Consider the following 15302-nt stretch of genomic DNA (forward strand, 5'->3'; position numbering starts at 1 on the left):
TTTGCAGGCACATGGGTGACAATTCATGAAAGCTGTACCAGTAGTCCCCTGAACAAATTGTAGCGGCTGTCTTACCAGAGGGTCCCCTCTCTCCCAGCAATTGTATACTAATTATACAACCCTGAAGCTGCAGGGACGTCTCCTGAGTCCTGTGAGTTTCCTGATCTTTGTCAGGCCAGAGCATCAGCCGTATAGACAGTCTTAGCCTACATATTCTCTCTCACCAGACTCATCTCAGCTTGTGGCTTCAAGTGCCATTGCCAGGTGGCGTATGTATCTACGTCTGTGGTCCTGACCTAGTCCTTACTCTAGACTCCGCTTAACCACTGCTTCTTCCCACTGGACACCTAGATGATTCACATGCATTTAAAGCTGATGTCACCACTCTTGTGACTACCCTGAAGCCTGTAATCCCTAACTTAGTACCAGTTGCCTACCAAGAGTGGCAGGAGTCATCTTTGATTCCTCTCCTTTCCCGTGCTCTTCACACGGAGGCTGCTCTCTGACCTTTCCTCGTTTGTCTCACTTTGACTTTTTAGCTTCAGTAGCCTTCTAATTGGTTGCTCTACCTAGAACCCAGCTCTGACCTGTCCTTTATTTAGCTGCCAGAGTCCCTCCTATTCTTTGTTTTGTGTGTGTGTCCCAAGACAGCTTGGGAGAGGCAGTTCTCTCCATGTAGGTTCCAGTGATCAAGTGTAGGTTTAGTCTTAGCTGTGACTGCCTTTATTTACCTGCTGGGTCGTATGACCAGCCAGTGTTTTGTTTTTAAAATTGTTATTCTTTTAATTATTTTTATTACATGTGAATGGGTGTTTTAGCCACACGTGTGCCTTGTGCCTGAGCAAGCTAGAGGAAGGAAGGTGTCAGATCCCCTGTCAGCAGATGTATGAATACTTGTGAAACCCCACCCCCCCCATAAAGGTCCTCTGCAAGAGCAGCAAGTAGGCGGCCAGAAGCTCAAGAGACCTTACCAGACCATCAGATGGTTTCGTCCTCTGTGATCGGCTTACGTCTTTCCTTGGGAAGCTAATCAAGTCAGGTTCCCTCAGCTTTCCCAGTTGTATGTTTCCCTCCTAAACGGTGATTCGTCCTGACTGTTCCTCACCCTACAACTACCAATTCAGTCACTACTCTGTGTTCTAGTGGCATACACTTTACATAGTGCCTACATACTCACACTGTGTTAATACCCTGGAAGTTAGGGAACCTAGAGACGTGCCTGCCGCTGCTCTGCAGTTACCTTAAGTCCCACACTAGAGCTTTCATCCCATTTCTGTGTTTGCACTGCCGATCTTAGCAGCACATACAGTGTATAGTTTAAGTTGGCTTTTCTTCTTTCTTTCCCTCTCCCTCCCTCCCTCTTCTCCTTCCCTCTTTCTTTCTCTTTCTCTCCCTCTCCCTCTTTCTCCCCCCTCCCCCTCTTTTAAAGGCCTTGACTGCTGTCTTGATTTACTGCACTGGGAAGAATAAATTTTGATTTTTTTTTTCTCTCTTTCTTTCTTGTTCCTCCTTCTGAGGGAGCCTGCGTCACTGAGAAATGTTTAACCTCGTGGCCTTGTGCTAGGGCTGGAAATTTGCCTAAGGGAACTGGAAGCTGGCAGTGTTTTTACTTAAATTCCCCCTTAAGGGGTGGGGGTTCTTAGCAGAATCAGCCAAAACAGCTAGATGCCGGGAAACTTTAGTAGCAAGGTCGTTGCCATTAGGTTATTGAAAACATTTGAAACGTTTTCTAGAGATAAGTATAGGCATTTTGAATTCCCTCTTGGGGGAAAAAACATAACAAAACAAAACAAAACTGTACTTTCTGCCAGGTATGAAGACAAACCCAGGCAGAGGGCTGGACACGGTGATACATGCCCACTGGGGAGGCTGAGGCAGGCAGATCTCTGGGAGCTGGAGACTAGCTTAGTCTTTGTGGCAAGTTCTAGGATAGCCAGAGCTACATAGTGAGACCTCAGTAGAGAAACTTAGATTGTTATAGAAAGGACACTGGGAAAAGACAGGAGCAGCAAAGGTAGTCAGGGACAAGAAAAGGCAGGACACTCATGTATGTGTGTGTGTGCACGGAAGGCTTTTTTTCTGTGCACATCTGAAATAAATCACAAATTAGTAGAAAGGTAGGTGTGAGTGTTTCAACTGTGTGTGTTTGTGTGTGTGTGTGTGTGTTATTAACAGTATACTGCTGACCCGCGTGAGAGGGGCTGTCACCAGAGTGAGTAGTATAAACCCGCTACCTAGGGAGAGTAGCCACAGACTGGGGCTCTGGTCTGTGGGAAGAATTTAACTGTTTTTTAATCAACTTTGGAATTATACTAAGGTAGATATAACAGGTTTTTTTTTTAAGCAAATCTTTCCAACTCTTACTAGTGTTTTGTATTTACAAACACGCTTCACTGACATAAAGAAGATATTTGCTCACAAGGGCTATTGTGAATGATCTTTGATGCCTCAAAAATGAACTGTCTTGGTAATCGGAAAGTTATAAACCATCAGGTTAAATGTAACTACCTGTTACATATAACTTTATATTGTTTTGTGTCACAGATGAAAAGTCATACAGACATTTGTCAAATGCAGTCATAAGCTGGGCAGGCACTGGGCCCTGAAAGAAAGGAACTATGTAGTTAATTTACAGTGGCTTTGTGACATTGCAGAGAATTGAAGGTAATTACATTGTGCTTAGTGTAAGTACAGGTTATCTTGACACCTTGAAGGCCGTGTGGACTCACCTGCCAGTTCTCTGTTTATGCTGTTTCTCCTGTTAGTGGGAGAAATGGCTGACTTAGGGCTGATGGTGATATAGTCATCAGGTTTGTTCTTGTTAGCAAGAGCTTAATAACTCTTGATTATATCTTTATTATTCCTATTATATCTGCTTAACCCTTCTTAGGAATCCTAGCCTCATTGTACCTCAGGGATTGCTCAGATTCCTAAGGAGTGATTCTAAAACTCAAGAAATAAACTTATGCTCCTGTTGGATATATAGGAACCACTAACTTAACTAAATGCCTACAAGATCCTTAGAAAAGACGAATGAGGGAATGAGATCTGGAAATTTTGAGGTTAAATTGGAGCTAGACGAGAGAGTAAGCCAAATTTGATAGATAAAAGTCAGAGGAAAGAAAATGAGCCCGTGGTGTTAGGATGGGAAGGAGACCCAAAGCAAATGTTTGGGAAGCAATAGTCATTGTGCGTGCCCGGGAGTAACACGTTCCCACCTTGATTAGAATAGGAAGTGTAGGGTGGTTGGAAATTTGGGTTGAATATGTAATTAGTGAGGAGCCTGATACTAAATTAGAATTTGACCTTGGCCAGATAAGTCTTTTAAGCTCTTGAATAGTTATTTCTTTTATTAATTTTCAGTTGCGATCTGTATTAAAATGGCTGTAGAGCTTCAGCAGTCATAAACAATGCAGTAGTAAACCAGCATCACTCAGAGTTTTGTTTTGTTTTTATAAGGGAAAGGTTGAGTTAGTGCATAGTTTTGCCAGCTGAAAGTCCAGAATCAGGAGGCCCATCGGTTTGGCCTTTGGTGAAGGTCCCTTTGGCTGTATGACATCATGGTGGCATGTGGGAACATATGCAGAAGGGAAAGATCACATGGTGAGACAGGAAGCCACAGTAATTACCTCTGAAGTGCTAAGCTTGTGAAAGTCGATGCAAAGGTCACAGACATATAAACTACTTTTTGAAAAAATGCAAGGAAGGACATTATTTTAAATAAATCATAACAATAAACATGAAAGTTAAGATGTGTGGCATATGTGAAAGATTCTTAAGAAAGCAACACATTGCTTTTGGAAGGGGGCAGTCTTTAGTGTGCTTCATGGTGCTGGTGTCACACAAAACTACCCATTGCAGTCCTAGCACACCAGGGCTCCTGACAGGTACTGGGGTACAGTAGGGCACCGGCCTGACATGGTGTGTGTTTGTGCACAGTTGAGTTTATCAGTGAAGGCAGGTTAGTAAATGTAGCAGAAAAGGGTCTATGGTAAGCTATTCAGACGACTGAGAAAACAGGACCGGAGCTTCCAAACAAATTAGGAATTATTCTGAGATGGCTTTGGGGGGTGTGGTCCAGATCTTTAACCTGTGACCCAAGGGGTTTCTTTTTTATTTGTGTTGGGAGGGCAGGTTTCAAGACAGGGTTTCTCTGTGTAGCCCTGGCTGTACTGGAAGTCACTCTATAGACCAAGCTGGCCTCCAACTCAGAAATCTGCCTGCCTCTGCCTCTGCCTCCCTTGTGCTGGGATTAAAGGCATGTGCCACCGCGCCTGGCTTCCCAAGGGGTTTCTAACCAGGGCGATATGGAGAGTGATGATTTGGAGAAAAATAGATGAGCTTATTTGAGGAACTGTTAGAACTGGTAATAGTATAACACACACAAGCATGACAGTGTGACAGACACAAGTGAAGCTTCCAAAGTGTAGGCGGCCACCTTGTCCTGACCACTTCCTGGTTGCCCCAGGTACTTCTAATCTGCTTTGTTTTCCCCATATGAAGCAGAATTTTAGGCGTGCTGGTGCACCCCTTTAATCCCAGCACTTGGGAGGCAGAAGCAGGTGAATTTCTGAGTTCGAGGCCAGCCTGGTCTACAGAGTGAGTTCCAGGACAGCCAGGGCTACACAGAGAAACCCTGTCTCAAAACAAACAAACAAAAGATTAGGGCTGAGTAACCGAGGATGTCTTCAAACTGGTGTTTGGCAGACAGACCCCAAGGCTTCAGTATACTTTAGTTTTTACTGCTAGGGCAGTAGTAACTGCAAGGATAAAGTGTGAGAAGACAGTCTGAGACTAAGGCTTAGTGAATGGTACAAGAAGCATTTAAGAGCATTGAGAAGTCGATGCAGGGAATTTCATTTTGGAGTGCTCCGGTTTCAGGGGTGGAGGCCAGATCGAAAGGGCTAAAAATGCAGTAGGTAGAGCAGAGAGATGGATGCGAAGTCCGTATGAGACATGGTCATTCAAACGTGCTCACTGTGTGCAGGTGTGCTTTCTAAAAGCCTATGTGGCTGTGTATGGGTATGTGTGCATCCATGCAGATGCCATTGGATATGTTGAGCAGTCTCAGGACTGGGATTTGAGTGTTGGGCCTTGGATCCCTCCTTAGGAGAATAGCATCTCTGTAGGAACTGGTCCTTTCACTTTGAGATCCTATTCTTTGTGTCTCTGGTCAAGTTAGCACCACCTTCTTCCTGGGCTTTTGTTGTTACCGAGTAGGGGGATTTTAAACCAGTGAATGAGGTGTCCTTCTGGTGTCTATGAAAGCCATAGCTGCAGCATGGACTCTTTTTTTTTTTTAAAGAATTTTTTATTTTATGAGTACACTATAACTGTCTTCAAACACACCAGAAGAGGGCATCAGATTCCACTACAGATGGCTGTGAGCCACCATGTGGTTGCTGGGAATTGAACTCAGGGCCTCTGGAAGAGCAACCAGTGCTCTTAACCACTGAGCCATCTCTCCAGCCCCCTATTAAATTATTCTCAAAGGGGATTGTATTTTATGTCTTTCTCATTTTTCCCTTGGTCTCTCTTCCCCTCTTCCAGCCCTTCCCGTTTCTTTCCTCTCCCTCTCCCCTTCCTCTTCCCTCTTCCCTTCCCTTCTTGCATTGTGGGGTATCTAGCAGACCAGGGCCTTCCACATGCAAGGAGGCAGTTGCTCTCCTACTAACCTCCCCCTCCCCAAGTCAGTGTCTGACTGTGTAGTTCAAGTTGACATTGTATTCACTGTGTAGCCTAGGATGCCTCTTGGCCTGCACTTCCTAAGAGCAGGGGTTCCGGGCACATGCCAGCATCCTGGAGAGGTTTGTGTACTGACAGATGTATTTCAATATAGTGTATTCCTAGCACTGGGCTTGATGGGCTGAGGGAAGTCTTTTTTAAGTTCAGAACATGCTATTGTCAGATTGTTTATTGTATTTGGGGGTAGGGCAGAGTCTCATGCAGCATCTTATTAATTTTTTTTAAACAAAAATTTTAGAAATACAAGAAAAGACTTTTTTTTAGCTGCCATGACTCTAATCCAGAATGTAGGAGACTGAGGCAGGAAAGTCACTTCAAGTTCAAGGCCAGCCTGGGCTATGTGATGAAATTCTGCCTCAAAAATGTAATGGTGTCTGTAGTTTGTGGCAACCAGGTATGTACAAGAGTCCCTCCCCCTCTTTGCCAGGTGTAGGTATTATACCATCTCTTAATTTTTTGGCTGTCCTAATGGATGCTAAATCATAACTCATTGTTACTTTATTATCCCTCCATCCAAGAACTCAGGTAGATCCTTAACAAGAATAAACCTTATTTTTTTTGAGGGGGGGGGGTTTCCGAGGCAGGATTTCTCTGTATAGCCCTGGTTGGCCTTGAACTCAGAAATCGCCCTGCCTCTGCCTCCCAAGTGCTGGGATTAAAGGCGTGCGCCACCACTGCCCGACAAGAATAAACTTTTAAGAAGGCTCAGCCTCTTTGGACAGTAGCCATGTCTCTTTAAAGTACCAGTGAGGCATAGTGCCTTACTTCTTTTCCTTCTGCTATGATAAAATGCTCTGACAGAAGCAATGTAAAGAGGACAGTAGTGACCCACACTTTTTACTCCCATCACTCAGGAAGCAGAGACAGGCAGATCTCAGTGAGTTAGAGGCCAGCCTGGTCTACAGAGTGAGTTCCAGGACAGCCAGGGCTACACAGAGAAACCCTGTCAAAAAACAACAGCAGCAACAACAAAACAAAACAACAATGCAAAAAAGCAGGGGGCGGGGAAGGAGGCAACATTATTTTGGCCAACAGTTCACAGGTACAGCCTGTTATGGTGAAGAAGTCACAAGAGCGGGAGCCTGAGGCAGCTGGCCACACTGCATTCATAGTCAAGAAGCAGAGAGTGGTGGAGTCTTATGCTCACCCCACTTTGTTCTTTGTGTACAGCCCGGGATGATGCCACTCACAGTGGGCAGATCTCACCTCAGCTAATCTCATTGAATAAAGCATGGGAGTCTCTTGGTAGATGGATTATGAAAGAGATGAATATGACCCATACAGAATTGAATACAGTTTTGACGTAGTCCACCACAGTCTGGGCCTAATCAGCACCGGGGCTGGTTTAAATTTGGTCTCTTTCCACTTGGCTCTGAGATCCTGCACTGATGGTGAGCACTGTTGCTAGTGAGAGGTCTGTTGTCAGTGACTTATGCTGGATCAAAAACATCGTAGCAGCTGACTATGATTTGCCTGTGCTCTAGCAGAGGCATGGTTTTGCCAGCTGCAGATAGTTTCTGCCATTGTGTGATGTTTGGAATTCTGGGAACTTTTCAGAGGCCCTGAGAGGCAAGGTTGGTGGTTGGTGGTGGTTTGTTAGTAGTCATACTCAAAAGAAGAAACAAAAGGAACGAAATTAGATTCAAGGTTCTCTCTCTCTCTCTCTCCTCCTCCTCTATTCTTTCTCTCCTATCTAGAGGTGGGGGTTGAAACCTAGGGGTGGAGTGGGGTAGGAGCAGAGGGGGAGATAAAGGGTAGGAAAAAGAAGAACCCACAGAGCATGGCTACATGCTGTTCTTGCAGGAGACTCGAGTTTGGTTACCAGCACCCACATGGCAGCTTACAACCATCTATAACTCCAGTTCCAAGAGACTAGACACACTCTTCTGGTCTCCATGGGCACCAGGCATGTATGTAGTGTACATACATATATGAGGCAAAAACGTTTGTGTGCTTAAAATTCAAATAGATAGATCTTTTTTAAAACATGGATGTTAAACACTTGTGCAGATTTCCTCTGCTTCCTAAATTCTTTGTGTTAGAACATATGTATCACATGGTTGATGTCAACTCAAAAGAGGAAGTTAGAAGGGGAAACTTAAGTAGAATCAGCTTGGCCAGTAGTCCATTTTCTGTTGGGCTACCAGCAGGACACCTGAGTCTGAGTAATTTGCAAAGAACAGAAGTTCTTGTAGCTTATAATTCTAGACATCCAAGAGCACGGTGCTGACTTCTGTTTGGCCCTGGTAAGGATCTTGCAGCTACATTACAGCGTGGATCATTGTGGGGGCAACACTGCCACTCTTCAATACAGTTTCTCAAGGATGCACACCTGAGCCCTAGCACTGGGGAGACCGAGGCAGAAGATTGCAAAGTTTTGTTTTGTTTCTTGAGACAAGGTCTCTCTACAAAGCCCTGGTTGTCCTAGAACTATGTAGATCAGACTGGCCTCAGATCTGCCCCTCTGCTGCTCTGCCCCTCTGCCCCTCTGCCCCCTGAGTGCTAGGATTGGAGGTATGAGACCCTCTTCCTGGCTAGAAGAGTGCAGTTTTGAAGCCGACTTGGGCTGCATAGTAAAACCCAGCCCCACAAAACAAGAATGTTCTTCAGTATGTTACCATCTTGAGGCAGGAGTTTTTTAATTGTCGTTTGCTTAAGAAACGTTGATTGCTGTGCTGTGTTTCTTTCTCAGACATGCTTATTCAATGGCAGCTAGACATGTTCCTTTCCTCCCGACTTTTTGCTCTCAGAAATCTCCATGTGCAGGAAATGGTCTGTACTCTGGCAACACTGCTGCACAGGCCTGTGCTCAGAAGGCTTGCCAGCGCCCCGTGCTGCCTCTAAAGTGACTCACTGTTAGTTAGAGAAGCAGAACAAGATCCCAGGAGAGAGAGTGACCAGCTCCCTATTTTGGGTGATGGTTTTTCTTTAATTTATTAGGTCATTGGATGTAGGAAGATGTTAACAGTTAGAAAACTCTAAAAGAATGTTAAGTTCCAGGCATGATGTCTTTATGGAATTCACTAAAATATTAATTTGGTGATGTTAACTCCTTTTTGTGCCTTGTTCTTTCCCTGCTTTTTCCACCCTATGAACATTTTTGTCTGTGCTGTAGGAGGCCATGAGCTGTTGTAATTGTAAAATGTCAAAAATTAAACAAAAGGAACAGTTAATTGAATATTTTTAGTACTGTTAATACAGATTGTTGACTGATCGCCTCATTAATTTTACCCTAAACCCATATAAATGTAGTGATGTTCCAGTTTCCAGGTGCAAAAGTGGTTTCGCTAGAGTCAGAACTGAGTGGAGGGCACCAGGTGAAAGTCTCAGCCTCTTGATCACAGCCTTGTTCAGCTTCTAAGCAAGATATGATCTGGGTAGATCTCAGACAGCCGAAGAACAGTGTGCGCGACTCAGTTGCTCTGCTGGTCATTTGTCTTCTTTCCCTCCCCACCCACCATATGTGTAACTTGGGATATTTGTTTGGTTGTTTGGTTGATTTTTTTTGAGACAGGGTTTTTCTCTGTGTTACCCTGCATGTCCTAGAACTTACTCTATAGACCAGGCTGGAACTCAAGAGATCTGCCTTCCTCTGGTATTTATTGAATAAACATGTATGTGCAGTTAGCTGTGGAGAGTAAAAATTAACTGGCATTTTTGCTTGTAAACTTTTATATCTAGGGACTTGAGAGATAGCTCAGTGATCATGAGATCTGGGTGCTGTTGTAGAAGGCCTGGGTTTAGACTCCTAGGACCTGCATGACAGCTATAAAAGTCCCCATGTCCAGTTCCAGGGGATCTCTCGCCCTCTTTTGGCTTCTGTTGACACTGCACACATGTACATACATAACTCCAGGCAAAACATTTAAACACATAATTATAAATCTTGAAATTCACAACTAAATGCTGAATGTATAACTCAGTAATACATAGCTTAAGATAGTCATTGTCAGGTTTATTGTCGCATATATACCTTTATTTGAGTTAGGTTTGCACATGGTCCAACCTGCCTGAACTGATCTGATCGTACCTCAGCCTCCCAAGCGCCTGGATCATAGTCATATGCCACCACGCCCGTGTGTGCAGTGCTGGGCAGGGGAATCAGGACCTCATGCTGTTAGACAAGCCAGCGGAGCCACAGCACCAGCCCTCTCCCAGCCTTGCAGATAAGAATAAAAGATATCTTGTCTGTTGCTTCTGGAGATTCCCAGTGGTCTGAAGTGCTGTCTTCTCACTTCCTGACCCAATTCTGTCCCCTCCTCATCCCCTTTCACATCCACGCTGCTGAAAATAAAAATGGTTTTTCTGTTTCTCCTCCTTTGTTCTCCATTTCTCATGCAGTTGTTGTCAGTCCCTTAACTTTGTGCATCTCTTTCCTGTGGCTGGTGCTCATCTAACCTTGCAAACAGACTACCTCCCCTTGCCCCTCCATCCCTCCTCCCTGCCCAAAAAAAAAATAGGAGGATGTTATATTTTTGTTTTTTGATAGGAGGTCTCACTCTATAGCCCCAAGTGGCCTGAAACTCACTCCCTGTAGACCAGGCTGGCCTTGAACTCAGAGATCTGACTGCCTCTCCCTCTCAAATTTTGGGACTAAAGGTGTGTGCCACCATGGCCAGCTTCCTGCGACTCTGGATTCATCTCAGAGGTGTCCTCTTGGTAGAGGCCTGCTCTGAGTACTCCCAGCCATGCAGCATCTATTTCTCAGTTCCTAGCAGAGTGCTGTCAGATTGAGGGGATGTACTAGTGGGTACCAGTCCACTGTGTTGGTAAGCCTAGTCAGAACTGTCAGGTGCACTCACAGTGGGGTGCTGTGTTTTTCTGTCTGTGTTCACATGCTTGATACTTGGTAGGTAGACAGCAAATATCAAAAGGAGAGCAAGGGACAGCAAGATGACTTAGTGGGTGAGAACACTTGACATGCAAGCCTGAGGACCTGAATTTAAGCCCCAGAGCCCATGTGAAGGTGTAAGGAGAAAAACTCACAAAGCTGTCCTCCAGCCACCACACATGCACCTTGGTGTGTGGTTCAGGGGATGGAGAGATGGCTTAGCGGTTAAGAGCACGAACTGCTCCTCCAGAGGTCCTGCGTTTAAATCCCACAACCACATGGTGGCTCACAACCATCTGTAATGAGATCTGATGCCCTCTTCTGGTGTGAGCTACAGTGTACTCATATACATTAAATAAATAATAGTTATTTAAAAAGTAAGTAGTGTGGTTTGTCCCATGCTATTGTAAGTCTGGGGAGCACTCCATTTTAGAGATGGGACGCCCTCATTGTTCTAAGCCCTCTTTGGAGATGGAAGTGATGCCTTGAGGAACGTAGCTGAGTGGAAAACAGTACAGCTAAACCTGAAAACAAGAGTCCTGCTTCCTGTCCAGCATCCTTTTCTCCTGTTTGTTTTGGGGCACGTCACCCCAAAAATATGTGTTTAAAAAGTCAGTGCTTCTTTCATAGAAATCTGAAGATACGTACCAAGGGGAAGAAGATGAAAAATGAAGTTTTTCTATTTCTGCCCCAAATGGAGCCTACCCTCCTCTGTGCTGTGTATGGGCATGTCTATATCTATGTCACATACACGGTGACGACACCAGCTCACACTTACCAAATGACTATAGAGTGGGCACTGTCTTCAGTGTTCCACATGTGCTCAGTTGTTGAGTACAGCAACCTGAAATGGATTATCTCATCCCTACTTTATAAATGAGGAAACAGTGACACAAAAGGAAGAGTATCTCAAGGTCTCAGAGTTAGCAAGTGGTAGGCACAGCACCTAACTCAAGGCGTCAGCTCTAGAGCTTTTTTTTTTTTTTTTTTTCGAGACAGGGTTTCTCTGTATAGCCCTGGCTGTCCTGGAACTCAGTCTGTAGACCAGGCTGGCCCCGAACTCAGAAATCCACCTGCCTCTGCCTCCCAAGTGCTGGGATTAAAGGCACCACCGCCCGGCTTTTTTTTTTTTAAATCTGAGAAATGTTTTTGTATACAAGTAGTGGGCGTATGTTTTATCTAAACATTCTGGGCTTTTTGTTGTTGTTTGTTTTGTTGTTTTTTCTATGAGCTTTAAAAAGGAAAGAAACTCACAGTAAATCTGTAAAACAGTGAAGAGTCTGCTTCTAGACCGTTGCCAGGTTAGGAGAAAGGGAAGGAAAAGACAGATTCTTACAGAGCCTGCATTCCTCACCCCTCCGTCCTGATGAGTAACACTGTCGTCTACTTTTTGAAGAAACAAGAAAAGAAGTCAGCTTCTGTGTGGTGGTGAGCTTCCCTTTCAGGAATGTAGTTCAGTGGGCTCTGCAAAGGATGACCCAGCCCTGCAGTGGCTTGCTGTTTGCTGGATATTTATTATTTCTATGAATTGGTACATTTTATACCACTCACAAATAAAAAGCATTTAACTTGTTTCTAGTTTGAGGTGATTACTGACATGTGTGTTCGGGTATGGCCCTTATGTGGACAGACGGTTTTTATCTTTCCTGAGTAGGTGCTAGTTTTATGTCAACTTGACACAAGCCAGAATCATGAGAGAGAAAGGAACTGCATTTGAGAAAAGGCCTCCATAAGATCTGGCATTTTCTTTGTTAGTGATCGATGGGGAAGGACCCAGCCCATTGTGGGTGGTACCATCGCTGAGCTTGTGGTCCTGGGTTCTGTAAGAAGACAGACTGACCAAGCTAGTAAGTAGCACCCCTCCATGGCCTCTGCATCAGCTCCTTCCTCCAAGTTTTTTCCCTGTGTGAGTTCCTGCCCTGACTTTCTTCAGGGATGGACTCCAGTGTGGAAGCGTAAGCCAAATGAACCCGTTCCTCCTCAGCCTGCTTTTTGGCCATGGTGTTGCATCCCAAGATTAGAAACCCAGGTCACTCAGGGATGGGATTTCTGGCTTGGATAATAGGAAGTTTAAGTTCATAAGAAACTTGTAAACCATTTCTAGAGGAGCATTTGTGTTCAAGAACCCTGGTTGTTCCCTATCCTCTGCATTGGAATCTTTTGGCTAAGTGACCCCATGGGTGCGCTTGTTGGAAAGGGTGTGGCTGAACTAGGAGCGTCTGATGAGAGGATTGCCTTTCTTCCCTTTCTCATTCACTAATACTTACCAGTTTTCATTATGTGGGGTGGATGAAGAGAGGCTGTGGTAGCCCACTTCCCAGCTGGCTCTGAGTAGGAGCTGTGGTGAATACAGTGGTACACTAGGTTCCTGAACTTCATCTGTTCTCCTTCCCCCGGAACAAGTTACCCAGCATAGAGGTTTGTATTCCTCTGCACTGCATGCCTTGCCTTGCTCAGCTTCCACACGCCAGGAAACCTAGTGTGGGAAGGATACGCTGGCATGTCTGCACTGCCAGCCTTGGTATCTGACTATCTCTATTGGTTGGTGGTTCTCAGCCTTCCTAATGTTGCAACCCTTTAATACAGTTTTTCATGCTCTGGTGATCCCAGCCATAAAATTATTTTTGTTGCTTCTTCATAACTCTTAAGTTTGCTACTGTTATGAATAGTAATGTAGATATCTACTACACAGGATATTTGTTCCGCAATGCCTGTGAAAGGTTCATTCAACCCCCAAAGGGGTCGCAGCCCACAAGTAGAGAACCACTGCTATGGGTAGAGATGCCAGTGAGTGCCATGGTGGCAGCTGTTTCTGTAGTCAGCTGGATAAATACTTCAACTCAGCCTGATGGTATAGCTCTTCTGATCACCTCCCCACAGGATGCCTGATGAGACTTACATTCTGAGTGAGTAAAGTCAAATGGCAAGGTAAGGTGAGGGTAACAGTCTCAGATAGGTCTCAGAAGTCTCCGGCTGCCGTTACTGTCTGCATCTCTGGTCTCAGATGTAGCCAGTGCGTAAGGTCCTGTATTCTAGTTAGTCATCGTGATGACTATTCTTAGTTGTCAACTTGACTACATCTGAAATTAACTAAAACCCAAATGGCTGGGCACACGGGAGGGAATTTTTTTTTTTCCCTTACTTGAATCATTTGAAGTAGGAAGACCTACTTTTCTGGATCTTTGAGGTGGGAAGATACACTCTTAAACCAGATCTGTGGAGGAGGGAAGATCCACCTTTAATCTGGGTTTCACACCTTCTCCTGGTAGTCTGTATAAAAGGCATGGAGGAAGTAAGCTTGCTTTTCTTGCCTGCTTGCTCCTCTTCACTAGATCTTCATAAGAGCAATTACTAAGAACCACGTGACAGTCAGTACTAGGCTGTCTTGAAATCTCCTCTGCCAGGGCCATTAATCCAAAACTCTTCAATTTAGCCTCAGGCAGATTTTCTGTGGAGAAGGACCACATTCTTTGCCAAAATATTACAAGAACAGGCCACTATATTCTTCCCCTCTGAAACCGAGCTGGGCCCCCACAGTTCAAATCACTCTCAATACTGTTTTCCAAGACTGTGATAGGATGGCTCATTAAGTCACCCTTAAAGTGTCTGGTGCTTTTCTAGTCCAAAGCCCTAAAGTCTTGCATATTCTTCATCAAATAACATGGGCAGGCCTGGCATAGCAATACCTCACTCTCTGGTGTCTTCGTTACTGCTCTATTTCTGTGAGGAGACATCATTACCAAGGCAACCCTTATAAAAGAAAACATTTAATTGGGAGCTTGTTTACAGTTTCAGGGGCTTTTAGTCTGTTATCATCATTGTAGGGAACATGGTGGCAGGTAGGCAGGCATAATGCTGAAGAAGTAGCAGAGCGCTACATCCTGATCCACAGGCAGAGAGACAGCCTGGTCCTGGCATAGGCTTTTGAAACCTCAAAGTGACACACTTCCTTGAACATGGCCATAGCTCTTAATCCTTCTAAGCCTTTCAAATAGCGCCACTCCCTGCTGACTAAGCAGTAGATATATGAGTGTATCAGGACCATTCTTGTTCAAACCATCACAGTCATGGTGTGTACACCTGTGAGGGCTAAGGATGGATGGAGTTTTAGGCCAGCCGGGGAGTGCTTTCTTAAAAGGGAAGGCCAGCCTTTGTTTTCGTTTGAAATGAAAGATCAGATTTGTAATAAACTATATCTTCTTTTACACAGTGCTCACAGTTTGCTAATCAATGTCCCTTCCTTCATTCACTGAGCACATTTGCCATGTTAACTGTCCCTTCCTTCATTCACTGAGCACATTTGCCATGTTAACTGTCCCTTCATTCATTCACTGAGCACATTTGCCATGTTAACTGTCCCTTCCTTCATTCACTGAGCACATTTGCCATGTTAGTAACTGTTGTGTTTATGGTTCCCATCTTATCTCATTGCTGGGATATGGCTTTTTTCAAAGCCAGTTCTTCTGAATTCCTATCCCACATTTGGTTCTCTCTCATCTACAAACATTTTAAACACAGTCGTCAAGTAAAACACAATAGTGCTGTGTTTTAGCTCCTGTTCATCTTCAGTACAGGCTTTGCACAAGGAGGAGGCAGAGACAAGAAGAGGGAACCTGGTCACATGGTATTGCCTGGCAGGAGCCTTTTGGTTCTGAGCAGAGAAACCAACTGTTTACTATTTTGGGTGAATGAGGTTGGGTGGTTGCTACGAACGTTTTCTCTGAGG

The 15302-nt window shown here is 44.7% G+C and overlaps 1 protein-coding gene across 4 annotated transcripts in view; it reads left to right on the forward strand.

The window, feature by feature from the left end:
* Mrtfa (myocardin related transcription factor A) overlaps nucleotides 1-15302 on the forward strand; it is a 169762-nt gene that overhangs the window by 100292 nt on the left and 54168 nt on the right. The window lies entirely within an intron of this gene.

This window comes from Mus caroli, unplaced genomic scaffold, assembly GCF_978045245.1.
Source record: "Mus caroli unplaced genomic scaffold, Mus_caroli_1 scaffold_16, whole genome shotgun sequence".
NCBI lineage: Eukaryota > Metazoa > Chordata > Mammalia > Rodentia > Muridae > Mus > Mus caroli.